General features: G+C 36.8%; 40 non-coding genes across 40 annotated transcripts; all 40 read right to left on the bottom strand.

Moving 5' to 3' along the window:
• Positions 1-80: 80 nt before the first annotated feature.
• LOC134307740 (5S ribosomal RNA) lies at positions 81-199 on the bottom strand. The gene has a single exon (XR_010010126.1). It is a non-coding gene; the product is annotated as a 5S ribosomal RNA (ribosomal RNA).
• A 288-nt stretch (positions 200-487) lies between these two features.
• On the bottom strand, positions 488-606 carry LOC134307739 (5S ribosomal RNA). Its single transcript, XR_010010125.1, has one exon. It is a non-coding gene; the product is annotated as a 5S ribosomal RNA (ribosomal RNA).
• Positions 607-914: 308 nt separating this feature from the next.
• LOC134307738 (5S ribosomal RNA) lies at positions 915-1033 on the bottom strand. The gene has a single exon (XR_010010124.1). It is a non-coding gene; the product is annotated as a 5S ribosomal RNA (ribosomal RNA).
• Positions 1034-1345: 312 nt separating this feature from the next.
• LOC134307736 (5S ribosomal RNA) lies at positions 1346-1464 on the bottom strand. The gene has a single exon (XR_010010123.1). It is a non-coding gene; the product is annotated as a 5S ribosomal RNA (ribosomal RNA).
• A 288-nt stretch (positions 1465-1752) lies between these two features.
• On the bottom strand, positions 1753-1871 carry LOC134307705 (5S ribosomal RNA). The gene has a single exon (XR_010010093.1). It is a non-coding gene; the product is annotated as a 5S ribosomal RNA (ribosomal RNA).
• A 471-nt stretch (positions 1872-2342) lies between these two features.
• LOC134307735 (5S ribosomal RNA) lies at positions 2343-2461 on the bottom strand. Its single transcript, XR_010010122.1, has one exon. It is a non-coding gene; the product is annotated as a 5S ribosomal RNA (ribosomal RNA).
• A 300-nt stretch (positions 2462-2761) lies between these two features.
• LOC134307704 (5S ribosomal RNA) lies at positions 2762-2880 on the bottom strand. Its single transcript, XR_010010092.1, has one exon. It is a non-coding gene; the product is annotated as a 5S ribosomal RNA (ribosomal RNA).
• A 308-nt stretch (positions 2881-3188) lies between these two features.
• LOC134307734 (5S ribosomal RNA) lies at positions 3189-3307 on the bottom strand. Its single transcript, XR_010010121.1, has one exon. It is a non-coding gene; the product is annotated as a 5S ribosomal RNA (ribosomal RNA).
• Positions 3308-3623: 316 nt separating this feature from the next.
• Positions 3624-3742, bottom strand: LOC134307733 (5S ribosomal RNA). Its single transcript, XR_010010120.1, has one exon. It is a non-coding gene; the product is annotated as a 5S ribosomal RNA (ribosomal RNA).
• A 312-nt stretch (positions 3743-4054) lies between these two features.
• Positions 4055-4173, bottom strand: LOC134307703 (5S ribosomal RNA). The gene has a single exon (XR_010010091.1). It is a non-coding gene; the product is annotated as a 5S ribosomal RNA (ribosomal RNA).
• A 546-nt stretch (positions 4174-4719) lies between these two features.
• Positions 4720-4838, bottom strand: LOC134307732 (5S ribosomal RNA). Its single transcript, XR_010010119.1, has one exon. It is a non-coding gene; the product is annotated as a 5S ribosomal RNA (ribosomal RNA).
• A 328-nt stretch (positions 4839-5166) lies between these two features.
• LOC134307730 (5S ribosomal RNA) lies at positions 5167-5285 on the bottom strand. The gene has a single exon (XR_010010117.1). It is a non-coding gene; the product is annotated as a 5S ribosomal RNA (ribosomal RNA).
• A 304-nt stretch (positions 5286-5589) lies between these two features.
• On the bottom strand, positions 5590-5708 carry LOC134307729 (5S ribosomal RNA). The gene has a single exon (XR_010010116.1). It is a non-coding gene; the product is annotated as a 5S ribosomal RNA (ribosomal RNA).
• Positions 5709-6004: 296 nt separating this feature from the next.
• Positions 6005-6123, bottom strand: LOC134307702 (5S ribosomal RNA). Its single transcript, XR_010010090.1, has one exon. It is a non-coding gene; the product is annotated as a 5S ribosomal RNA (ribosomal RNA).
• Positions 6124-6423: 300 nt separating this feature from the next.
• Positions 6424-6542, bottom strand: LOC134307697 (5S ribosomal RNA). The gene has a single exon (XR_010010085.1). It is a non-coding gene; the product is annotated as a 5S ribosomal RNA (ribosomal RNA).
• A 475-nt stretch (positions 6543-7017) lies between these two features.
• Positions 7018-7136, bottom strand: LOC134307728 (5S ribosomal RNA). Its single transcript, XR_010010115.1, has one exon. It is a non-coding gene; the product is annotated as a 5S ribosomal RNA (ribosomal RNA).
• A 292-nt stretch (positions 7137-7428) lies between these two features.
• Positions 7429-7547, bottom strand: LOC134307727 (5S ribosomal RNA). The gene has a single exon (XR_010010114.1). It is a non-coding gene; the product is annotated as a 5S ribosomal RNA (ribosomal RNA).
• A 304-nt stretch (positions 7548-7851) lies between these two features.
• Positions 7852-7970, bottom strand: LOC134307726 (5S ribosomal RNA). The gene has a single exon (XR_010010113.1). It is a non-coding gene; the product is annotated as a 5S ribosomal RNA (ribosomal RNA).
• A 296-nt stretch (positions 7971-8266) lies between these two features.
• Positions 8267-8385, bottom strand: LOC134307701 (5S ribosomal RNA). Its single transcript, XR_010010089.1, has one exon. It is a non-coding gene; the product is annotated as a 5S ribosomal RNA (ribosomal RNA).
• Positions 8386-8852: 467 nt separating this feature from the next.
• On the bottom strand, positions 8853-8971 carry LOC134307725 (5S ribosomal RNA). Its single transcript, XR_010010112.1, has one exon. It is a non-coding gene; the product is annotated as a 5S ribosomal RNA (ribosomal RNA).
• A 284-nt stretch (positions 8972-9255) lies between these two features.
• Positions 9256-9374, bottom strand: LOC134307700 (5S ribosomal RNA). Its single transcript, XR_010010088.1, has one exon. It is a non-coding gene; the product is annotated as a 5S ribosomal RNA (ribosomal RNA).
• Positions 9375-15714: 6340 nt separating this feature from the next.
• Positions 15715-15833, bottom strand: LOC134307699 (5S ribosomal RNA). Its single transcript, XR_010010087.1, has one exon. It is a non-coding gene; the product is annotated as a 5S ribosomal RNA (ribosomal RNA).
• A 280-nt stretch (positions 15834-16113) lies between these two features.
• On the bottom strand, positions 16114-16232 carry LOC134307724 (5S ribosomal RNA). Its single transcript, XR_010010111.1, has one exon. It is a non-coding gene; the product is annotated as a 5S ribosomal RNA (ribosomal RNA).
• Positions 16233-16524: 292 nt separating this feature from the next.
• On the bottom strand, positions 16525-16643 carry LOC134307723 (5S ribosomal RNA). Its single transcript, XR_010010110.1, has one exon. It is a non-coding gene; the product is annotated as a 5S ribosomal RNA (ribosomal RNA).
• Positions 16644-16943: 300 nt separating this feature from the next.
• On the bottom strand, positions 16944-17062 carry LOC134307698 (5S ribosomal RNA). The gene has a single exon (XR_010010086.1). It is a non-coding gene; the product is annotated as a 5S ribosomal RNA (ribosomal RNA).
• Positions 17063-17593: 531 nt separating this feature from the next.
• Positions 17594-17712, bottom strand: LOC134307722 (5S ribosomal RNA). The gene has a single exon (XR_010010109.1). It is a non-coding gene; the product is annotated as a 5S ribosomal RNA (ribosomal RNA).
• A 312-nt stretch (positions 17713-18024) lies between these two features.
• LOC134307743 (5S ribosomal RNA) lies at positions 18025-18143 on the bottom strand. The gene has a single exon (XR_010010129.1). It is a non-coding gene; the product is annotated as a 5S ribosomal RNA (ribosomal RNA).
• Positions 18144-18674: 531 nt separating this feature from the next.
• Positions 18675-18793, bottom strand: LOC134307721 (5S ribosomal RNA). Its single transcript, XR_010010108.1, has one exon. It is a non-coding gene; the product is annotated as a 5S ribosomal RNA (ribosomal RNA).
• A 312-nt stretch (positions 18794-19105) lies between these two features.
• On the bottom strand, positions 19106-19224 carry LOC134307719 (5S ribosomal RNA). Its single transcript, XR_010010106.1, has one exon. It is a non-coding gene; the product is annotated as a 5S ribosomal RNA (ribosomal RNA).
• Positions 19225-19528: 304 nt separating this feature from the next.
• LOC134307731 (5S ribosomal RNA) lies at positions 19529-19647 on the bottom strand. Its single transcript, XR_010010118.1, has one exon. It is a non-coding gene; the product is annotated as a 5S ribosomal RNA (ribosomal RNA).
• A 499-nt stretch (positions 19648-20146) lies between these two features.
• On the bottom strand, positions 20147-20265 carry LOC134307718 (5S ribosomal RNA). The gene has a single exon (XR_010010105.1). It is a non-coding gene; the product is annotated as a 5S ribosomal RNA (ribosomal RNA).
• A 304-nt stretch (positions 20266-20569) lies between these two features.
• On the bottom strand, positions 20570-20688 carry LOC134307717 (5S ribosomal RNA). The gene has a single exon (XR_010010104.1). It is a non-coding gene; the product is annotated as a 5S ribosomal RNA (ribosomal RNA).
• Positions 20689-20972: 284 nt separating this feature from the next.
• Positions 20973-21091, bottom strand: LOC134307716 (5S ribosomal RNA). The gene has a single exon (XR_010010103.1). It is a non-coding gene; the product is annotated as a 5S ribosomal RNA (ribosomal RNA).
• Positions 21092-21379: 288 nt separating this feature from the next.
• LOC134307720 (5S ribosomal RNA) lies at positions 21380-21498 on the bottom strand. The gene has a single exon (XR_010010107.1). It is a non-coding gene; the product is annotated as a 5S ribosomal RNA (ribosomal RNA).
• A 603-nt stretch (positions 21499-22101) lies between these two features.
• On the bottom strand, positions 22102-22220 carry LOC134307715 (5S ribosomal RNA). Its single transcript, XR_010010102.1, has one exon. It is a non-coding gene; the product is annotated as a 5S ribosomal RNA (ribosomal RNA).
• A 308-nt stretch (positions 22221-22528) lies between these two features.
• LOC134307714 (5S ribosomal RNA) lies at positions 22529-22647 on the bottom strand. Its single transcript, XR_010010101.1, has one exon. It is a non-coding gene; the product is annotated as a 5S ribosomal RNA (ribosomal RNA).
• Positions 22648-22963: 316 nt separating this feature from the next.
• LOC134307708 (5S ribosomal RNA) lies at positions 22964-23082 on the bottom strand. Its single transcript, XR_010010096.1, has one exon. It is a non-coding gene; the product is annotated as a 5S ribosomal RNA (ribosomal RNA).
• Positions 23083-23669: 587 nt separating this feature from the next.
• Positions 23670-23788, bottom strand: LOC134307713 (5S ribosomal RNA). The gene has a single exon (XR_010010100.1). It is a non-coding gene; the product is annotated as a 5S ribosomal RNA (ribosomal RNA).
• Positions 23789-24096: 308 nt separating this feature from the next.
• Positions 24097-24215, bottom strand: LOC134307712 (5S ribosomal RNA). Its single transcript, XR_010010099.1, has one exon. It is a non-coding gene; the product is annotated as a 5S ribosomal RNA (ribosomal RNA).
• A 312-nt stretch (positions 24216-24527) lies between these two features.
• LOC134307692 (5S ribosomal RNA) lies at positions 24528-24646 on the bottom strand. The gene has a single exon (XR_010010081.1). It is a non-coding gene; the product is annotated as a 5S ribosomal RNA (ribosomal RNA).
• Positions 24647-24796: the final 150 nt, after the last annotated feature.

Below are 24796 nucleotides of genomic sequence, written 5' to 3'. Positions count from 1 at the left end.
GATAGATAGATAGATCCTTTATTATGCTAGCTAACTGCTAAATGACACTTCATGAATGGGGCTGAAACTCAAAAATAAAAAGCTTACAGCACTCAGTATTCCCAGGCAGTCTCCCATCTAGGTACTGACTGAGCCCAACCCTGCTTGGCTTCTGAGATCGGACGAGATCAGGCATTCCCAAGGTGGTTTGGCCGTAAGCGAAAGAAGCTGGATTTAAAGGCCTGTTATAGCTAGTCAGCCAGCTATCTGAGTGCTAGCCAGCTATCTGGGCTGGAATTACATTGGAAGGCCTTTCATAGATTAGATAGATAGATAGATAGATAGATAGATAGATAGATAGATAGATAGATAGATAGATAGATAGATAGATAGATAGATAGATAGATAGATAGATAGATAGATAGATAGATAGATAGATAGATCCTTTATTATGCTAGCTAACTGCTAAATGACACTTCATGAATGGGGCTGAAACTCAAAAATAAAAAGCTTACAGCACTCAGTATTCCCAGGCAGTCTCCCATCTAGGTACTGACTGAGCCCAACCCTGCTTGGCTTCTGAGATCGGACGAGATCAGGCATTCCCAAGGTGGTTTGGCCGTAAGCGAAAGAAGCTGGATTTAAAGGCCTGTTATAGCTAGTCAGCCAGCTATCTGAGTGCTAGCCAGCTATCTGGGCTGGAATTACATTGGAAGGCCTTTCATAGATTAGATAGATAGATAGATAGATAGATAGATAGATAGATAGATAGATAGATAGATAGATAGATAGATAGATAGATAGATAGATAGATAGATAGATAGATAGATAGATAGATAGATAGATAGATAGATAGATAGATAGATAGATCCTTTATTATGCTAGCTAACTGCTAAATGACACTTCATGAATGGGGCTGAAACTCAAAAATAAAAAGCTTACAGCACTCAGTATTCCCAGGCAGTCTCCCATCTAGGTACTGACTGAGCCCAACCCTGCTTGGCTTCTGAGATCGGACGAGATCAGGCATTCCCAAGGTGGTTTGGCCGTAAGCGAAAGAAGCTGGATTTAAAGGCCTGTTATAGCTAGTCAGCCAGCTATCTGAGTGCTAGCCAGCTATCTGGGCTGGAATTACATTGGAAGGCCTTTCATAGATTAGATAGATAGATAGATAGATAGATAGATAGATAGATAGATAGATAGATAGATAGATAGATAGATAGATAGATAGATAGATAGATAGATAGATAGATAGATAGATAGATAGATAGATAGATAGATAGATAGATAGATAGATAGATCCTTTATTATGCTAGCTAACTGCTAAATGACACTTCATGAATGGGGCTGAAACTCAAAAATAAAAAGCTTACAGCACTCAGTATTCCCAGGCAGTCTCCCATCTAGGTACTGACTGAGCCCAACCCTGCTTGGCTTCTGAGATCGGACGAGATCAGGCATTCCCAAGGTGGTTTGGCCGTAAGCGAAAGAAGCTGGATTTAAAGGCCTGTTATAGCTAGTCAGCCAGCTATCTGAGTGCTAGCCAGCTATCTGGGCTGGAATTACATTGGAAGGCCTTTCATAGATTAGATAGATAGATAGATAGATAGATAGATAGATAGATAGATAGATAGATAGATAGATAGATAGATAGATAGATAGATAGATAGATAGATAGATAGATAGATAGATAGATAGATAGATAGATCCTTTATTATGCTAGCTAACTGCTAAATGACACTTCATGAATGGGGCTGAAACCCAAAAATAAAAAGCTTACAGCACTCAGTATTCCCAGGCAGTCTCCCATCTAGGTACTGACTGAGCCCAACCCTGCTTGGCTTCTGAGATCGGACGAGATCAGGCGTTCCCAAGGTGGTTTGGCCGTAAGCGAAAGAAGCTGGATTTAAAGGCCTGTTATAGCTAGTCAGCCAGCTATCTGAGTGCTAGCCAGCTATCTGGGCTGGAATTACATTGGAAGGCCTTTCATAGATAGATAGATAGATAGATAGATAGATAGATAGATAGATAGATAGATAGATAGATAGATAGATAGATAGATAGATAGATAGATAGATAGATAGATAGATAGATAGATAGATAGATAGATAGATAGATAGATAGATAGATAGATAGATAGATAGATAGATAGATAGATAGATAGATAGATAGATAGATAGATAGATAGATAGATAGATAGATAGATAGATAGATAGATAGATAGATAGATAGATAGATAGATAGATAGATAGATAGATAGATAGATAGATAGATAGATAGATAGATAGATAGATAGATCCTTTATTATGCTAGCTAACTGCTAAATGACACTTCATGAATGGGGCTGAAACTCAAAAATAAAAAGCTTACAGCACTCAGTATTCCCAGGCAGTCTCCCATCTAGGTACTGACTGAGCCCAACCCTGCTTGGCTTCTGAGATCGGACGAGATCAGGCATTCCCAAGGTGGTTTGGCCGTAAGCGAAAGAAGCTGGATTTAAAGGCCTGTTATAGCTAGTCAGCCAGCTATCTGAGTGCTAGCCAGCTATCTGGGCTGGAATTACATTGGAAGGCCTTTCATAGATTAGATAGATAGATAGATAGATAGATAGATAGATAGATAGATAGATAGATAGATAGATAGATAGATAGATAGATAGATAGATAGATAGATAGATAGATAGATAGATAGATAGATAGATAGATAGATAGATAGATCCTTTATTATGCTAGCTAACTGCTAAATGACACTTCATGAATGGGGCTGAAACTCAAAAATAAAAAGCTTACAGCACTCAGTATTCCCAGGCAGTCTCCCATCTAGGTACTGACTGAGCCCAACCCTGCTTGGCTTCTGAGATCGGACGAGATCAGGCGTTCCCAAGGTGGTTTGGCCGTAAGCGAAAGAAGCTGGATTTAAAGGCCTGTTATAGCTAGTCAGCCAGCTATCTGAGTGCTAGCCAGCTATCTGGGCTGGAATTACATTGGAAGGCCTTTCATAGATTAGATAGATAGATAGATAGATAGATAGATAGATAGATAGATAGATAGATAGATAGATAGATAGATAGATAGATAGATAGATAGATAGATAGATAGATAGATAGATAGATAGATAGATAGATAGATAGATAGATAGATAGATCCTTTATTATGCTAGCTAACTGCTAAATGACACTTCATGAATGGGGCTGAAACTCAAAAATAAAAAGCTTACAGCACTCAGTATTCCCAGGCAGTCTCCCATCTAGGTACTGACTGAGCCCAACCCTGCTTGGCTTCTGAGATCGGACGAGATCAGGCATTCCCAAGGTGGTTTGGCCGTAAGCGAAAGAAGCTGGATTTAAAGGCCTGTTATAGCTAGTCAGCCAGCTATCTGAGTGCTAGCCAGCTATCTGGGCTGGAATTACATTGGAAGGCCTTTCATAGATTAGATAGATAGATAGATAGATAGATAGATAGATAGATAGATAGATAGATAGATAGATAGATAGATAGATAGATAGATAGATAGATAGATAGATAGATAGATAGATAGATAGATAGATAGATAGATAGATAGATAGATAGATAGATAGATCCTTTATTATGCTAGCTAACTGCTAAATGACACTTCATGAATGGGGCTGAAACTCAAAAATAAAAAGCTTACAGCACTCAGTATTCCCAGGCAGTCTCCCATCTAGGTACTGACTGAGCCCAACCCTGCTTGGCTTCTGAGATCGGACGAGATCAGGCATTCCCAAGGTGGTTTGGCCGTAAGCGAAAGAAGCTGGATTTAAAGGCCTGTTATAGCTAGTCAGCCAGCTATCTGAGTGCTAGCCAGCTATCTGGGCTGGAATTACATTGGAAGGCCTTTCATAGATTAGATAGATAGATAGATAGATAGATAGATAGATAGATAGATAGATAGATAGATAGATAGATAGATAGATAGATAGATAGATAGATAGATAGATAGATAGATAGATAGATAGATAGATAGATAGATAGATAGATAGATAGATAGATCCTTTATTATGCTAGCTAACTGCTAAATGACACTTCATGAATGGGGCTGAAACCCAAAAATAAAAAGCTTACAGCACTCAGTATTCCCAGGCAGTCTCCCATCTAGGTACTGACTGAGCCCAACCCTGCTTGGCTTCTGAGATCGGACGAGATCAGGCGTTCCCAAGGTGGTTTGGCCGTAAGCGAAAGAAGCTGGATTTAAAGGCCTGTTATAGCTAGTCAGCCAGCTATCTGAGTGCTAGCCAGCTATCTGGGCTGGAATTACATTGGAAGGCCTTTCTAGATAGATAGATAGATAGATAGATAGATAGATAGATAGATAGATAGATAGATAGATAGATAGATAGATAGATAGATAGATAGATAGATAGATAGATAGATAGATAGATAGATAGATAGATAGATAGATAGATAGATAGATAGATAGATAGATAGATAGATAGATAGATAGATAGATAGATAGATAGATAGATAGATAGATAGATAGATAGATAGATAGATAGATAGATAGATAGATAGATAGATAGATAGATAGATAGATAGATAGATAGATAGATAGATAGATAGATAGATAGATAGATAGATAGATAGATAGATAGATAGATAGATAGATAGATAGATAGATAGATAGATAGATAGATAGATAGATAGATAGATAGATAGATCCTTTATTATGCTAGCTAACTGCTAAATGACACTTCATGAATGGGGCTGAAACTCAAAAATAAAAAGCTTACAGCACTCAGTATTCCCAGGCAGTCTCCCATCTAGGTACTGACTGAGCCCAACCCTGCTTGGCTTCTGAGATCGGACGAGATCAGGCATTCCCAAGGTGGTTTGGCCGTAAGCGAAAGAAGCTGGATTTAAAGGCCTGTTATAGCTAGTCAGCCAGCTATCTGAGTGCTAGCCAGCTATCTGGGCTGGAATTACATTGGAAGGCCTTTCATAGATTAGATAGATAGATAGATAGATAGATAGATAGATAGATAGATAGATAGATAGATAGATAGATAGATAGATAGATAGATAGATAGATAGATAGATAGATAGATAGATAGATAGATAGATAGATAGATAGATAGATAGATAGATAGATAGATAGATAGATAGATCCTTTATTATGCTAGCTAACTGCTAAATGACACTTCATGAATGGGGCTGAAACTCAAAAATAAAAAGCTTACAGCACTCAGTATTCCCAGGCAGTCTCCCATCTAGGTACTGACTGAGCCCAACCCTGCTTGGCTTCTGAGATCGGACGAGATCAGGCATTCCCAAGGTGGTTTGGCCGTAAGCGAAAGAAGCTGGATTTAAAGGCCTGTTATAGCTAGTCAGCCAGCTATCTGAGTGCTAGCCAGCTATCTGGGCTGGAATTACATTGGAAGGCCTTTCATAGATTAGATAGATAGATAGATAGATAGATAGATAGATAGATAGATAGATAGATAGATAGATAGATAGATAGATAGATAGATAGATAGATAGATAGATAGATAGATAGATAGATAGATAGATAGATAGATAGATAGATAGATCCTTTATTATGCTAGCTAACTGCTAAATGACACTTCATGAATGGGGCTGAAACTCAAAAATAAAAAGCTTACAGCACTCAGTATTCCCAGGCAGTCTCCCATCTAGGTACTGACTGAGCCCAACCCTGCTTGGCTTCTGAGATCGGACGAGATCAGGCATTCCCAAGGTGGTTTGGCCGTAAGCGAAAGAAGCTGGATTTAAAGGCCTGTTATAGCTAGTCAGCCAGCTATCTGAGTGCTAGCCAGCTATCTGGGCTGGAATTACATTGGAAGGCCTTTCATAGATTAGATAGATAGATAGATAGATAGATAGATAGATAGATAGATAGATAGATAGATAGATAGATAGATAGATAGATAGATAGATAGATAGATAGATAGATAGATAGATAGATAGATAGATAGATAGATAGATCCTTTATTATGCTAGCTAACTGCTAAATGACACTTCATGAATGGGGCTGAAACTCAAAAATAAAAAGCTTACAGCACTCAGTATTCCCAGGCAGTCTCCCATCTAGGTACTGACTGAGCCCAACCCTGCTTGGCTTCTGAGATCGGACGAGATCAGGCGTTCCCAAGGTGGTTTGGCCGTAAGCGAAAGAAGCTGGATTTAAAGGCCTGTTATAGCTAGTCAGCCAGCTATCTGAGTGCTAGCCAGCTATCTGGGCTGGAATTACATTGGAAGGCCTTTCATAGATTAGATAGATAGATAGATAGATAGATAGATAGATAGATAGATAGATAGATAGATAGATAGATAGATAGATAGATAGATAGATAGATAGATAGATAGATAGATAGATAGATAGATAGATAGATAGATAGATAGATCCTTTATTATGCTAGCTAACTGCTAAATGACACTTCATGAATGGGGCTGAAACCCAAAAATAAAAAGCTTACAGCACTCAGTATTCCCAGGCAGTGTCCCATCTAGGTACTGACTGAGCCCAACCCTGCTTGGCTTCTGAGATCGGACGAGATCAGGCGTTCCCAAGGTGGTTTGGCCGTAAGCGAAAGAAGCTGGATTTAAAGGCCTGTTATAGCTAGTCAGCCAGCTATCTGAGTGCTAGCCAGCTATCTGGGCTGGAATTACATTGGAAGGCCTTTCATAGATAGATAGATAGATAGATAGATAGATAGATAGATAGATAGATAGATAGATAGATAGATAGATAGATAGATAGATAGATAGATAGATAGATAGATAGATAGATAGATAGATAGATAGATAGATAGATAGATAGATAGATAGATAGATAGATAGATAGATAGATAGATAGATAGATAGATAGATAGATAGATAGATAGATAGATAGATAGATAGATAGATAGATAGATAGATAGATAGATAGATAGATAGATAGATAGATAGATAGATAGATAGATAGATAGATAGATAGATAGATAGATAGATAGATAGATCCTTTATTATGCTAGCTAACTGCTAAATGACACTTCATGAATGGGGCTGAAACTCAAAAATAAAAAGCTTACAGCACTCAGTATTCCCAGGCAGTCTCCCATCTAGGTACTGACTGAGCCCAACCCTGCTTGGCTTCTGAGATCGGACGAGATCAGGCATTCCCAAGGTGGTTTGGCCGTAAGCGAAAGAAGCTGGATTTAAAGGCCTGTTATAGCTAGTCAGCCAGCTATCTGAGTGCTAGCCAGCTATCTGGGCTGGAATTACATTGGAAGGCCTTTCATAGATTAGATAGATAGATAGATAGATAGATAGATAGATAGATAGATAGATAGATAGATAGATAGATAGATAGATAGATAGATAGATAGATAGATAGATAGATAGATAGATAGATAGATAGATAGATAGATCCTTTATTATGCTAGCTAACTGCTAAATGACACTTCATGAATGGGGCTGAAACTCAAAAATAAAAAGCTTACAGCACTCAGTATTCCCAGGCAGTCTCCCATCTAGGTACTGACTGAGCCCAACCCTGCTTGGCTTCTGAGATCGGACGAGATCAGGCATTCCCAAGGTGGTTTGGCCGTAAGCGAAAGAAGCTGGATTTAAAGGCCTGTTATAGCTAGTCAGCCAGCTATCTGAGTGCTAGCCAGCTATCTGGGCTGGAATTACATTGGAAGGCCTTTCATAGATTAGATAGATAGATAGATAGATAGATAGATAGATAGATAGATAGATAGATAGATAGATAGATAGATAGATAGATAGATAGATAGATAGATAGATAGATAGATAGATAGATAGATAGATAGATAGATAGATAGATAGATCCTTTATTATGCTAGCTAACTGCTAAATGACACTTCATGAATGGGGCTGAAACTCAAAAATAAAAAGCTTACAGCACTCAGTATTCCCAGGCAGTCTCCCATCTAGGTACTGACTGAGCCCAACCCTGCTTGGCTTCTGAGATCGGACGAGATCAGGCATTCCCAAGGTGGTTTGGCCGTAAGCGAAAGAAGCTGGATTTAAAGGCCTGTTATAGCTAGTCAGCCAGCTATCTGAGTGCTAGCCAGCTATCTGGGCTGGAATTACATTGGAAGGCCTTTCATAGATTAGATAGATAGATAGATAGATAGATAGATAGATAGATAGATAGATAGATAGATAGATAGATAGATAGATAGATAGATAGATAGATAGATAGATAGATAGATAGATAGATAGATAGATAGATAGATAGATCCTTTATTATGCTAGCTAACTGCTAAATGACACTTCATGAATGGGGCTGAAACCCAAAAATAAAAAGCTTACAGCACTCAGTATTCCCAGGCAGTCTCCCATCTAGGTACTGACTGAGCCCAACCCTGCTTGGCTTCTGAGATCGGACGAGATCAGGCGTTCCCAAGGTGGTTTGGCCGTAAGCGAAAGAAGCTGGATTTAAAGGCCTGTTATAGCTAGTCAGCCAGCTATCTGAGTGCTAGCCAGCTATCTGGGCTGGAATTACATTGGAAGGCCTTTCATAGATAGATAGATAGATAGATAGATAGATAGATAGATAGATAGATAGATAGATAGATAGATAGATAGATAGATAGATAGATAGATAGATAGATAGATAGATAGATAGATAGATAGATAGATAGATAGATAGATAGATAGATAGATAGATAGATAGATAGATAGATAGATAGATAGATAGATAGATAGATAGATAGATAGATAGATAGATAGATAGATAGATAGATAGATAGATAGATAGATAGATAGATAGATAGATAGATAGATAGATAGATAGATAGATAGATAGATAGATAGATAGATAGATCCTTTATTATGCTAGCTAACTGCTAAATGACACTTCATGAATGGGGCTGAAACTCAAAAATAAAAAGCTTACAGCACTCAGTATTCCCAGGCAGTCTCCCATCTAGGTACTGACTGAGCCCAACCCTGCTTGGCTTCTGAGATCGGACGAGATCAGGCATTCCCAAGGTGGTTTGGCCGTAAGCGAAAGAAGCTGGATTTAAAGGCCTGTTATAGCTAGTCAGCCAGCTATCTGAGTGCTAGCCAGCTATCTGGGCTGGAATTACATTGGAAGGCCTTTCATAGATTAGATAGATAGATAGATAGATAGATAGATAGATAGATAGATAGATAGATAGATAGATAGATAGATAGATAGATAGATAGATAGATAGATAGATAGATAGATAGATAGATAGATAGATCCTTTATTATGCTAGCTAACTGCTAAATGACACTTCATGAATGGGGCTGAAACCCAAAAATAAAAAGCTTACAGCACTCAGTATTCCCAGGCAGTCTCCCATCTAGGTACTGACTGAGCCCAACCCTGCTTGGCTTCTGAGATCGGACGAGATCAGGCGTTCCCAAGGTGGTTTGGCCGTAAGCGAAAGAAGCTGGATTTAAAGGCCTGTTATAGCTAGTCAGCCAGCTATCTGAGTGCTAGCCAGCTATCTGGGCTGGAATTACATTGGAAGGCCTTTCATAGATTAGATAGATAGATAGATAGATAGATAGATAGATAGATAGATAGATAGATAGATAGATAGATAGATAGATAGATAGATAGATAGATAGATAGATAGATAGATAGATAGATAGATAGATAGATAGATCCTTTATTATGCTAGCTAACTGCTAAATGACACTTCATGAATGGGGCTGAAACTCAAAAATAAAAAGCTTACAGCACTCAGTATTCCCAGGCAGTCTCCCATCTTCCCATCTAGGTACTGACTGAGCCCAACCCTGCTTGGCTTCTGAGATCGGACGAGATCAGGCATTCCCAATTTCTCTTTTTTATTAACTTTTTTTACAAAATATCATTGTTTACAGACAGTTTTTAAAACAAAACACGTTACATAATATACATTTTTAAAAATTTCAGGTACATTTTTATTAAAGTGATCTAAAACACATTTTTAAAAACATGCACATTTCGATAGCTTGATTCTCAGTCCGTTCCAGGTTGGTTCCATAAAAGAGCTTTGTGTTACAAAGAGGTTTTCAAAAGTTTCTATTTCGTTTATCCTTTTAAAATGTTCAAAAAATAAATTAAAAAAATATTCAAATTTTTTTTCAAAAAGTACACACAATTTTATGTGGATGTTATTATATTTTTCTATGTTTCTTCTCGTGTATATTGTGTATTTTGCTATTATTAAAATTGTATTTAAAATTGTTGTATTTTTGCATTTTTGATGGTATCCGAATAAAAAGCTCATTTCCCACTGCCTATTGTCTATTTTTTCTTCTGTCAATTCGCTTATCATTCCCTTTAGTTTATCCATAAAACATTTTATTTCTTTACATTCTAAAAACATGTGTCTAAAATCTTCTGTTTTATTCTCTTTGCATAGTGTACAGTTTGGGTTGTCTTCCAATCCGATTTTGTGTAATTTTTCTCTGTCATATATACAATTGTGTTTAAGATAAAAGTTAAAATTTTCTAGTATTAAAAGTTTGGGACCTTTATATGTTTTCCATATCTCGTTTTCCTCTAGTTCTGGGTATATTTTTCTCCAATGCGCATTTGCTTTGGGTTTTACCCACGCTTTATTGACAAATATGTCATTAAACGTTCTCAAGGAGCAGCTGTTTAGATCGTTTTTTTGATTGCCTACTTTTACTTCGATTTTCATCCTTTCATTTCCTTCTTTGTTTTCTATTCTTTGTAACCATTCTTTGGGTATTGCTTGTTTTAGCGTTTCATATTGTTTTTCGATGATATCTGTGTTTATTGTTTTATCTTTTCCTTCCAAGAAGTCAATTATTGCCTGTGTTGGGAGAAATCCTGGTCTATATTCGTACAAGACGTCTTTAATTTGTTTTATTTCTGCTTCGTACCAATGTTTAAAATACGGTGTCTTTTCTTTAAAACAGATCTGCTTGTTTAAAAAAATGGGTTGCTCTAAAAGATTTTTTCTCCCTTTTATTTTGTATATTATATTCTCCATAAAATCCCCCCACGCTCTAAAAACCTCTTTGTAAAACTCTGGAACGTTTTGAAACATGTTTTCTTTCAATTCCATGCATAAAATATTCTCATTCATTTCCCCTCCAGCACATTTATTTATATAAAAATTAAAAACCCATTTCCATATTTGTTCTTCTTCGTTCAAAAATTTTTTAATTATTTTAACTCTTAGGCTCTGTTTTCTAATAAATAAATCTAAAAGTCCCAACCCTCCTCCTTCTTTTTTCCCAATTATAGTGTCGTAAGCTATTTTAGCCGGTTTTCCGTCCCATAAAAAATTTAAAACTGAGCTTTTAACTCTTTTTAAAACCCACATCGGGATGTTGACGACCCCCGCCGCATACCACATTTTGGATAAAAATAGTGCATTTAAAACTAAAACTTTACCTTTTATATACAAGTTCCTTCTTTTCCACATGTTTAGTTTTCTTTGCATTTTATCTAAAGTTTCTTCCCATATAATATCCGTTATTTTATTTTCATCTTCTCCTATGTTTATTCCTAGAATTTTTATTTTTTCCTTCACCTCTGTAAAAGCTATATTTACTGGTAGTATTTCTGCATCGCTTATCCTCATGTATTGCGTTTTTTCTTTGTTCACAAAAGCTCCCGATCCTTTACAATATTGATTTAACACATGTATCGCCCTGTTTACGCTTTCTGTGTCTTTCAGTATGAGGGTGGTGTCGTCAGCATATTGAAATATTTTTTCCTGATTTTTGTTATTTTCTATATTTATTCCTCTTATTCCACTACTTGCTTTTATTGCTAGACCTAACGGTTCAGCGACCAGTGAGTATAATAATGCTGAGAGTGGACATCCTTGCCGTATGGATCTTGATAACTGAATAAAATCCGTTAGGTACCCGTTCACTTTTATACAGCTATATGAATTCATGTAAAGACATTTTAACCATTTTGTAAAATCATTCCCAAACCCAAACCGTTTTAATGTTTCAAATAAATAATTGTGGTTTACTCTATCAAATGCTTTCTCAAAGTCTATGCTTATTAGATACCCTTTGGTTTTTTGTGTTTTCATATACCATATTGTGTCCCTTATGTTACTAATTGTATCTGAAATGTCTCTATTTAATACGCCATATGCTTGATTGGTTTCTATTATACTAGGCAGTACCGTTTTTAGTCTATTTGCTAGTATCTTTGCTAGTATTTTATAATCTGTATTTAGCATGCTTATTGGCCTATAATTTTTTAAGTCCGTCTTGTCTCCTTTCTTCTTATATATTAATTTAATCAAACCTTTTTTCATCTGTTGCGAGACTTCTCCTATTTTGTGTATTTCATTGAATAATTTAGATAAAATTGGCACTAAAATGTCTTTAAAAGTTTTATAAAATTCTATTGTTAACCCATCTAGACCTGGACTTTTTTTATTTTCCATTCTGTTCATCGCTTCTTCTATCTCTTTTTCCTCAATTTTTTGATCACACATCTTTTTGTCTTCTTCCTGTATTTTTGTTTTGATTTGTGTTAATAAAAATTCTTTTCCTTTTTCATCTATCTCTGTTTTTTTGAATAGGTGTGTATAAAATCTATGTATTTCTTTTAAAATTCCCTCTGTTGTTTTGATCTCTTCTCCATTTTCTGTTTTTAATGCTTTTATTTCGTCTGTTTTTTGCCGTGCTTTCTCTAGCTCAAAAAAATATTTTGTGCATCTCTCCCCTTTTAACATATATTCTGCTTTACTTCTAATCATTGCCCCTTTGTATCTTTCCTCTTCTAATTTTTTTATTTTTTCTTCTAGTTTTAAGATTTCTTTTATGTCTCCTCTTCCGCTTTCTACTTTTTTAAGTTCTTTTTCTAACTTTTCTTTTTTCCAGTTTTCTAGTTGTCTTTTGATTCGTTTGATTTTAGTTCCGTATTTTATTGTATATTTTTTAATATCATATTTTATGTTATCCCACCATACTAGAATTTCTTTATCATATAAAACATCTGTTTTGCTATTTTCGATTATGTTTTTTATTTCTGTTTTAAAAATCTCATCTTTTAGATGATCTGCATTAAAAATCCATACTCCCGGTCCTCTTATCATTTCATTAAAATCTATTTTTATGTTTATAAAATTGTGATCACTAAAATTATATTTTCCATATTCCACTTTTTCTATATATTGCTTCATATTGTTGGGAACTAACACAAAATCTATTCTGCTTTGTTTTCGTTTATCTAGGTACCATTCTTCTCTGGAGTATATTCTTTCTTCTTTATTCTTTTGTCTCCATATGTCTTCTAGACTATGTTTTATCATTAACGCTCTTAACTGTTCTCTTCCTGTATCCGATCTAAACACCATTTGCTCATTTATGTCCAGTTTATTTAAAACCGTATTAAAATCCCCTATTAATATCGTTTCTTTCCATTTTTCCATTAGTAAACTAAGTTTTTTAAAAAAGCTTTCTTTTTCATTAACATTGTTTGGTGCGTGTATTGTACATATGTTGATTTGTCTATCTTTATATTCTGCCGTTATGGCTAAAACTCGTCCCTTTTCATCTGCGTATATTGTCTTGACATTTTCTAAAATATCTTTTTTAATTAAAATAGCTACCCCTCCTCTTTTATTGTCTTGACTATTATGTATAAAAATACCGTTCCATTCTTTACTTAAACTGTTTGCTGTTTTATTGTCCCAGAATGTTTCTTGTATACATAATATATCTGTTTTTTCTGTTATATGTAAAAGTCTTTTAAAATTTGTATAATCTGAGAGACCCCTTGTGTTTATCGATGTTATAAAAAGGGTACTCATTAAAAACGGAAAGAATAAAAAAGATAAAATTATTTTGTTCATTGTATTATTCTAATAGTTCTTCAGTTAAAATATCGAACATACCGGTTCTTTCTAACCATTTGTCTTTTGAAGTCTCTCTTCTTTTTCTTTGTTTTTCCAGCGCACCGGCAAGATTTGGTTGAAATTTTACTTTCCTTTTAGTCCCTTCGGCTCCTTTGTTCTGTTGCTTTTTACTTCTCTCCTTTTCTGTATCTTTGTTTTCAGTCTCATTTGTATTGTCCATGTCCATTCTTTCTTCTTCCACCTCTCTTTCCGCGCAGTTGTCTGTCATAGGATCTGTTTGTTGTTCTGTGTCCATTTCTTGTATTTTTTGAGCACTGGTGTACTCATCTTTTCCTTTGTTGTCCTCCTGATTATGTAGTTTCTCCTCTTCTTCTTGCGTTGTCAATCTTTCGTTATTGCTCTCCTCTTCTGTTTTTCTGTGCTGAATGTTGTGTTCTTTTCCTTCCCCGTTCTCTTGTTCTTTTTCTTTCTCTATTTCTTCTTCATCCGTACATGTACAGCTTATTAGGGCATGGTTACAGTCTGGACATTTAATTGCTTTACAGTATTTAGCAAAATGCCCTTGCTCCATACATTCCCGACACACTAGATTTGGACAGTCTTTTATTAGGTGTCCTGTTCCTGCACACAATCTGCATAGTCTTATCTGTCCATCATGTATCACTCTGAAATATTGTAATCCCTCCGCCGTTTCAATTTTTGTGCTGTATGGTAGTGATGTTATTTCTTTGGGGAATTTAACTTTTAAAAACCGAGTCCCATCCGCTATTGTTGTTCCCGGATAAAATCTTCTCCTTATTGGTAGACTTGGTGTTACTCCCCATGCTAAAAGTTTATCTAAAATAATCTTGTCTTCCAAGTATGCCGGTAAATTTAAAAAGGATACAGTCATTTCACTGCAACAAAGTCTTCTTATGTCACATAATCTTCCTTTTATCATTAATCCATCCAGTAGTTTTAGACAATCTTCTTCAGTTTGTAGTGTCGCCTCGAATTCTTTGTTTTGTCTGTATCTGACGGCCAGCAGCTTTCCAAAACCAATCTCTTCGTTTATTGCTTTTATTATTTCGGTTGCCGTAACTTCTTGCAGGTTACTTACATCCACAATTATCGTAGCTTCTTTCTTGTATTCGTACCTTTGCTTTTGTGTGTTACTTCTTTTTTCTTTTTGGTATCCTTTCCTTCCATCGTGCATTTCTCTTGTTTCAAGATCCATTTCCTTTCTTTCGTCGTTAATCTTTTCCGTAGTCGTTTGTTCCTCGCTGTTTTCGTTATTCTTAGGTCCGTCCGCGTTCTGCTTCTTGTTTAAATCAAAGTCCTTCTCTCGTTGTCCATTGTCCGTTCCGAGTTCTTTATCCGTAGAGTAGTCCATTGTGCAAAAAGAGATGTTCTCCCCAAGTCACCAAAGTGCTGGGGAGCTTCCACTGCAGCAAAGTCTGTGTTTGTTTGGCGTATAGAGTTGTTATTAATCCAGATAATAATTGAAGAAAAATACCAAACAATGTGGGAGAGCCTTTCTCCCCCGTCTGCACCTTGTACTTCCTTCTCACTCCGTGGGCGTGGTCAGGCGTTCCCAAGGTGGTTTGGCCGTAAGCGAAAGAAGCTGGATTTAAAGGCCTGTTATAGCTAGTCAGCCAGCTATCTGAGTGCTAGCCAGCTATCTGGGCTGGAATTACATTGGAAGGCCTTTCATAGATTAGATAGATAGATAGATAGATAGATAGATAGATAGATAGATAGATAGATAGATAGATAGATAGATAGATAGATAGATAGATAGATAGATAGATAGATAGATAGATAGATAGATAGATAGATAGATAGATAGATAGATAGATAGATAGATAGATAGATAGATAGATAGATCCTTTATTATGCTAGCTAACTGCTAAATGACACTTCATGAATGGGGCTGAAACCCAAAAATAAAAAGCTTACAGCACTCAGTATTCCCAGGCAGTCTCCCATCTAGGTACTGACTGAGCCCAACCCTGCTTGGCTTCTGAGATCGGACGAGATCAGGCGTTCCCAAGGTGGTTTGGCCGTAAGCGAAAGAAGCTGGATTTAAAGGCCTGTTATAGCTAGTCAGCCAGCTATCTGAGTGCTAGCCAGCTATCTGGGCTGGAATTACATTGGAAGGCCTTTCATAGATTAGATAGATAGATAGATAGATAGATAGATAGATAGATAGATAGATAGATAGATAGATAGATAGATAGATAGATAGATAGATAGATAGATAGATAGATAGATAGATAGATAGATCCTTTATTATGCTAGCTAACTGCTAAATGACACTTCATGAATGGGGCTGAAACTCAAAAATAAAAAGCTTACAGCACTCAGTATTCCCAGGCAGTCTCCCATCTAGGTACTGACTGAGCCCAACCCTGCTTGGCTTCTGAGATCGGACGAGATCAGGCATTCCCAAGGTGGTTTGGCCGTAAGCGAAAGAAGCTGGATTTAAAGGCCTGTTATAGCTAGTCAGCCAGCTATCTGAGTGCTAGCCAGCTATCTGGGCTGGAATTACATTGGAAGGCCTTTCATAGATTAGATAGATAGATAGATAGATAGATAGATAGATAGATAGATAGATAGATAGATAGATAGATAGATAGATAGATAGATAGATAGATAGATAGATAGATAGATAGATAGATAGATAGATAGATAGATCCTTTATTATGCTAGCTAACTGCTAAATGACACTTCATGAATGGGGCTGAAACTCAAAAATAAAAAGCTTACAGCACTCAGTATTCCCAGGCAGTCTCCCATCTAGGTACTGACTGAGCCCAACCCTGCTTGGCTTCTGAGATCGGACGAGATCAGGCATTCCCAAGGTGGTTTGGCCGTAAGCGAAAGAAGCTGGATTTAAAGGCCTGTTATAGCTAGTCAGCCAGCTATCTGAGTGCTAGCCAGCTATCTGGGCTGGAATTACATTGGAAGGCCTTTCATAGATTAGATAGATAGATAGATAGATAGATAGATAGATAGATAGATAGATAGATAGATAGATAGATAGATAGATAGATAGATAGATAGATAGATAGATAGATAGATAGATAGATAGATAGATAATCTGTCTCGCGTGTGTTTTATTATGCTAGCTAACTGCTAAATGACACTTCATGAATGGGGCTGAAACCCAAAAATAAAAAGCTTACAGCACTCAGTATTCCCAGGCAGTCTCCCATCTAGGTACTGACTGAGCCCAACCCTGCTTGGCTTCTGAGATCGGACGAGATCAGGCGTTCCCAAGGTGGTTTGGCCGTAAGCGAAAGAAGCTGGATTTAAAGGCCTGTTATAGCTAGTCAGCCAGCTATCTGAGTGCTAGCCAGCTATCTGGGCTGGAATTACATTGGAAGGCCTTTCATAGATAGATAGATAGATAGATAGATAGATAGATAGATAGATAGATAGATAGATAGATAGATAGATAGATAGATAGATAGATAGATAGATAGATAGATAGATAGATAGATAGATAGATAGATAGATAGATAGATAGATAGATAGATAGATAGATAGATAGATAGATAGATAGATAGATAGATAGATAGATAGATAGATAGATAGATAGATAGATAGATAGATAGATAGATAGATAGATAGATAGATAGATAGATAGATAGATAGATAGATAGATAGATAGATAGATAGATAGATAGATAGATAGATAGATAGATAGATAGATAGATAGATAGATAGATAGATAGATAGATAGATAGATAGATAGATAGATCCTTTATTATGCTAGCTAACTGCTAAATGACACTTCATGAATGGGGCTGAAACTCAAAAATAAAAAGCTTACAGCACTCAGTATTCCCAGGCAGTCTCCCATCTAGGTACTGACTGAGCCCAACCCTGCTTGGCTTCTGAGATCGGACGAGATCAGGCATTCCCAAGGTGGTTTGGCCGTAAGCGAAAGAAGCTGGATTTAAAGGCCTGTTATAGCTAGTCAGCCAGCTATCTGAGTGCTAGCCAGCTATCTGGGCTGGAATTACATTGGAAGGCCTTTCATAGATTAGATAGATAGATAGATAGATAGATAGATAGATAGATAGATAGATAGATAGATAGATAGATAGATAGATAGATAGATAGATAGATAGATAGATAGATAGATAGATAGATAGATAGATAGATAGATAGATAGATAGATAGATAGATCCTTTATTATGCTAGCTAACTGCTAAATGACACTTCATGAATGGGGCTGAAACCCAAAAATAAAAAGCTTACAGCACTCAGTATTCCCAGGCAGTCTCCCATCTAGGTACTGACTGAGCCCAACCCTGCTTGGCTTCTGAGATCGGACGAGATCAGGCGTTCCCAAGGTGGTTTGGCCGTAAGCGAAAGAAGCTGGATTTAAAGGCCTGTTATAGCTAGTCAGCCAGCTATCTGAGTGCTAGCCAGCTATCTGGGCTGGAATTACATTGGAAGGCCTTTCATAGATAGATAGATAGATAGATAGATAGATAGATAGATAGATAGATAGATAGATAGATAGATAGATAGATAGATAGATAGATAGATAGATAGATAGATAGATAGATAGATAGATAGATAGATAGATAGATAGATAGATAGATAGATAGATAGATAGATAGATAGATAGATAGATAGATAGATAGATAGATAGATAGATAGATAGATAGATAGATAGATAGATAGATAGATAGATAGATAGATAGATAGATAGATAGATAGATAGATAGATAGATAGATAGATAGATAGATAGATAGATAGATAGATAGATAGATAGATAGATAGATAGATAGATAGATAGATAGATAGATAGATAGATAGATAGATAGATCCTTTATTATGCTAGCTAACTGCTAAATGACACTTCATGAATGGGGCTGAAACTCAAAAATAAAAAGCTTACAGCACTCAGTATTCCCAGGCAGTCTCCCATCTAGGTACTGACTGAGCCCAACCCTGCTTGGCTTCTGAGATCGGACGAGATCAGGCATTCCCAAGGTGGTTTGGCCGTAAGCGAAAGAAGCTGGATTTAAAGGCCTGTTATAGCTAGTCAGCCAGCTATCTGAGTGCTAGCCAGCTATCTGGGCTGGAATTACATTGGAAGGCCTTTCATAGATTAGATAGATAGATAGATAGATAGATAGATAGATAGATAGATAGATAGATAGATAGATAGATAGATAGATAGATAGATAGATAGATAGATAGATAGATAGATAGATAGATAGATAGATAGATAGATAGATAGATAGATAGATAGATCCTTTATTATGCTAGCTAACTGCTAAATGACACTTCATGAATGGGGCTGAAACTCAAAAATAAAAAGCTTACAGCACTCAGTATTCCCAGGCAGTCTCCCATCTAGGTACTGACTGAGCCCAACCCTGCTTGGCTTCTGAGATCGGACGAGATCAGGCATTCCCAAGGTGGTTTGGCCGTAAGCGAAAGAAGCTGGATTTAAAGGCCTGTTATAGCTAGTCAGCCAGCTATCTGAGTGCTAGCCAGCTATCTGGGCTGGAATTACATTGGAAGGCCTTTCATAGATTAGATAGATAGATAGATAGATAGATAGATAGATAGATAGATAGATAGATAGATAGATAGATAGATAGATAGATAGATAGATAGATAGATAGATAGATAGATAGATAGATAGATAGATAGATAGATAGATAGATAGATCCTTTATTATGCTAGCTAACTGCTAAATGACACTTCATGAATGGGGCTGAAACCCAAAAATAAAAAGCTTACAGCACTCAGTATTCCCAGGCAGTCTCCCATCTAGGTACTGACTGAGCCCAACCCTGCTTGGCTTCTGAGATCGGACGAGATCAGGCGTTCCCAAGGTGGTTTGGCCGTAAGCGAAAGAAGCTGGATTTAAAGGCCTGTTATAGCTAGTCAGCCAGCTATCTGAGTGCTAGCCAGCTATCTGGGCTGGAATTACATTGGAAGGCCTTTCATAGATAGATAGATAGATAGATAGATAGATAGATAGATAGATAGATAGATAGATAGATAGATAGATAGATAGATAGATAGATAGATAGATAGATAGATAGATAGATAGATAGATAGATAGATAGATAGATAGATAGATAGATAGATAGATAGATAGATAGATAGATAGATAGATAGATAGATAGATAGATAGATAGATAGATAGATAGATAGATAGATAGATAGATAGATAGATAGATAGATAGATAGATAGATAGATAGATAGATAGATAGATAGATAGATAGATAGATAGATAGATAGATAGATAGATAGATAGATAGATAGATAGATAGATAGATCCTTTATTATGCTAGCTAACTGCTAAATGACACTTCATGAATGGGGCTGAAACTCAAAAATAAAAAGCTTACAGCACTCAGTATTCCCAGGCAGTCTCCCATCTAGGTACTGACTGAGCCCAACCCTGCTTGGCTTCTGAGATCGGACGAGATCAGGCATTCCCAAGGTGGTTTGGCCGTAAGCGAAAGAAGCTGGATTTAAAGGCCTGTTATAGCTAGTCAGCCAGCTATCTGAGTGCTAGCCAGCTATCTGGGCTGGAATTACATTGGAAGGCCTTTCATAGATTAGATAGATAGATAGATAGATAGATAGATAGATAGATAGATAGATAGATAGATAGATAGATAGATAGATAGATAGATAGATAGATAGATAGATAGATAGATAGATAGATAGATAGATAGATAGATAGATAGATAGATCCTTTATTATGCTAGCTAACTGCTAAATGACACTTCATGAATGGGGCTGAAACTCAAAAATAAAAAGCTTACAGCACTCAGTATTCCCAGGCAGTCTCCCATCTAGGTACTGACTGAGCCCAACCCTGCTTGGCTTCTGAGATCGGACGAGATCAGGCATTCCCAAGGTGGTTTGGCCGTAAGCGAAAGAAGCTGGATTTAAAGGCCTGTTATAGCTAGTCAGCCAGCTATCTGAGTGCTAGCCAGCTATCTGGGCTGGAATTACATTGGAAGGCCTTTCATAGATTAGATAGATAGATAGATAGATAGATAGATAGATAGATAGATAGATAGATAGATAGATAGATAGATAGATAGATAGATAGATAGATAGATAGATAGATAGATAGATAGATAGATAGATCCTTTATTATGCTAGCTAACTGCTAAATGACACTTCATGAATGGGGCTGAAACTCAAAAATAAAAAGCTTACAGCACTCAGTATTCCCAGGCAGTCTCCCATCTAGGTACTGACTGAGCCCAACCCTGCTTGGCTTCTGAGATCGGACGAGATCAGGCATTCCCAAGGTGGTTTGGCCGTAAGCGAAAGAAGCTGGATTTAAAGGCCTGTTATAGCTAGTCAGCCAGCTATCTGAGTGCTAGCCAGCTATCTGGGCTGGAATTACATTGGAAGGCCTTTCATAGATTAGATAGATAGATAGATAGATAGATAGATAGATAGATAGATAGATAGATAGATAGATAGATAGATAGATAGATAGATAGATAGATAGATAGATAGATAGATAGATAGATAGATAGATAGATCCTTTATTATGCTAGCTAACTGCTAAATGACACTTCATGAATGGGGCTGAAACCCAAAAATAAAAAGCTTACAGCACTCAGTATTCCCAGGCAGTCTCCCATCTAGGTACTGACTGAGCCCAACCCTGCTTGGCTTCTGAGATCGGACGAGATCAGGCGTTCCCAAGGTGGTTTGGCCGTAAGCGAAAGAAGCTGGATTTAAAGGCCTGTTATAGCTAGTCAGCCAGCTATCTGAGTGCTAGCCAGCTATCTGGGCTGGAATTACATTGGAAGGCCTTTCATAGATAGATAGATAGATAGATAGATAGATAGATAGATAGATAGATAGATAGATAGATAGATAGATAGATAGATAGATAGATAGATAGATAGATAGATAGATAGATAGATAGATAGATAGATAGATAGATAGATAGATAGATAGATAGATAGATAGATAGATAGATAGATAGATAGATAGATAGATAGATAGATAGATAGATAGATAGATAGATAGATAGATAGATAGATAGATAGATAGATAGATAGATAGATAGATAGATAGATAGATAGATAGATAGATAGATAGATAGATAGATAGATAGATAGATAGATAGATAGATAGATAGATAGATAGATAGATAGATAGATAGATAGATAGATAGATAGATAGATAGATAGATAGATAGATAGATAGATAGATAGATAGATAGATAGATAGATAGATAGATAGATAGATAGATCCTTTATTATGCTAGCTAACTGCTAAATGACACTTCATGAATGGGGCTGAAACTCAAAAATAAAAAGCTTACAGCACTCAGTATTCCCAGGCAGTCTCCCATCTAGGTACTGACTGAGCCCAACCCTGCTTGGCTTCTGAGATCGGACGAGATCAGGCATTCCCAAGGTGGTTTGGCCGTAAGCGAAAGAAGCTGGATTTAAAGGCCTGTTATAGCTAGTCAGCCAGCTATCTGAGTGCTAGCCAGCTATCTGGGCTGGAATTACATTGGAAGGCCTTTCATAGATTAGATAGATAGATAGATAGATAGATAGATAGATAGATAGATAGATAGATAGATAGATAGATAGATAGATAGATAGATAGATAGATAGATAGATAGATAGATAGATAGATAGATAGATAGATAGATAGATAGATAGATAGATCCTTTATTATGCTAGCTAACTGCTAAATGACACTTCATGAATGGGGCTGAAACTCAAAAATAAAAAGCTTACAGCACTCAGTATTCCCAGGCAGTCTCCCATCTAGGTACTGACTGAGCCCAACCCTGCTTGGCTTCTGAGATCGGACGAGATCAGGCATTCCCAAGGTGGTTTGGCCGTAAGCGAAAGAAGCTGGATTTAAAGGCCTGTTATAGCTAGTCAGCCAGCTATCTGAGTGCTAGCCAGCTATCTGGGCTGGAATTACATTGGAAGGCCTTTCATAGATTAGATAGATAGATAGATAGATAGATAGATAGATAGATAGATAGATAGATAGATAGATAGATAGATAGATAGATAGATAGATAGATAGATAGATAGATAGATAGATAGATAGATAGATAGATAGATAGATAGATAGATAGATAGATAGATCCTTTATTATGCTAGCTAACTGCTAAATGACACTTCATGAATGGGGCTGAAACCCAAAAATAAAAAGCTTACAGCACTCAGTATTCCCAGGCAGTCTCCCATCTAGGTACTGACTGAGCCCAACCCTGCTTGGCTTCTGAGATCGGACGAGATCAGGCGTTCCCAAGGTGGTTTGGCCGTAAGCGAAAGAAGCTGGATTTAAAGGCCTGTTATAGCTAGTCAGCCAGCTATCTGAGTGCTAGCCAGCTATCTGGGCTGGAATTACATTGGAAGGCCTTTCATAGATAGATAGATAGATAGATAGATAGATAGATAGATAGATAGATAGATAGATAGATAGATAGATAGATAGATAGATAGATAGATAGATAGATAGATAGATAGATAGATAGATAGATAGATAGATAGATAGATAGATAGATAGATAGATAGATAGATAGATAGATAGATAGATAGATAGATAGATAGATAGATAGATAGATAGATAGATAGATAGATAGATAGATAGATAGATAGATAGATAGATAGATAGATAGATAGATAGATAGATAGATAGATAGATAGATAGATAGATAGATAGATAGATAGATAGATAGATAGATAGATAGATAGATAGATAGATAGATAGATAGATAGATAGATAGATAGATAGATAGATAGATAGATAGATAGATAGATAGATAGATAGATAGATAGATAGATAGATCCTTTATTATGCTAGCTAACTGCTAAATGACACTTCATGAATGGGGCTGAAACTCAAAAATAAAAAGCTTACAGCACTCAGTATTCCCAGGCAGTCTCCCATCTAGGTACTGACTGAGCCCAACCCTGCTTGGCTTCTGAGATCGGACGAGATCAGGCATTCCCAAGGTGGTTTGGCCGTAAGCGAAAGAAGCTGGATTTAAAGGCCTGTTATAGCTAGTCAGCCAGCTATCTGAGTGCTAGCCAGCTATCTGGGCTGGAATTACATTGGAAGGCCTTTCATAGATTAGATAGATAGATAGATAGATAGATAGATAGATAGATAGATAGATAGATAGATAGATAGATAGATAGATAGATAGATAGATAGATAGATAGATAGATAGATAGATAGATAGATAGATAGATAGATAGATAGATAGATAGATCCTTTATTATGCTAGCTAACTGCTAAATGACACTTCATGAATGGGGCTGAAACTCAAAAATAAAAAGCTTACAGCACTCAGTATTCCCAGGCAGTCTCCCATCTAGGTACTGACTGAGCCCAACCCTGCTTGGCTTCTGAGATCGGACGAGATCAGGCATTCCCAAGGTGGTTTGGCCGTAAGCGAAAGAAGCTGGATTTAAAGGCCTGTTATAGCTAGTCAGCCAGCTATCTGAGTGCTAGCCAGCTATCTGGGCTGGAATTACATTGGAAGGCCTTTCATAGATTAGATAGATAGATAGATAGATAGATAGATAGATAGATAGATAGATAGATAGATAGATAGATAGATAGATAGATAGATAGATAGATAGATAGATAGATAGATAGATAGATAGATAGATAGATAGATAGATAGATAGATAGATAGATCCTTTATTATGCTAGCTAACTGCTAAATGACACTTCATGAATGGGGCTGAAACCCAAAAATAAAAAGCTTACAGCACTCAGTATTCCCAGGCAGTCTCCCATCTAGGTACTGACTGAGCCCAACCCTGCTTGGCTTCTGAGATCGGACGAGATCAGGCGTTCCCAAGGTGGTTTGGCCGTAAGCGAAAGAAGCTGGATTTAAAGGCCTGTTATAGCTAGTCAGCCAGCTATCTGAGTGCTAGCCAGCTATCTGGGCTGGAATTACATTGGAAGGCCTTTCATAGATAGATAGATAGATAGATAGATAGATAGATAGATAGATAGATAGATAGAT

The sequence above is a fragment of the Trichomycterus rosablanca genome, unplaced genomic scaffold (assembly GCF_030014385.1).
Source record: "Trichomycterus rosablanca isolate fTriRos1 unplaced genomic scaffold, fTriRos1.hap1 scaffold_329, whole genome shotgun sequence".
NCBI lineage: Eukaryota > Metazoa > Chordata > Actinopteri > Siluriformes > Trichomycteridae > Trichomycterus > Trichomycterus rosablanca.
The sequence above is the reverse complement of the archived record's forward strand: the minus strand, read 5'-3'. Positions and strand labels throughout refer to the sequence as shown.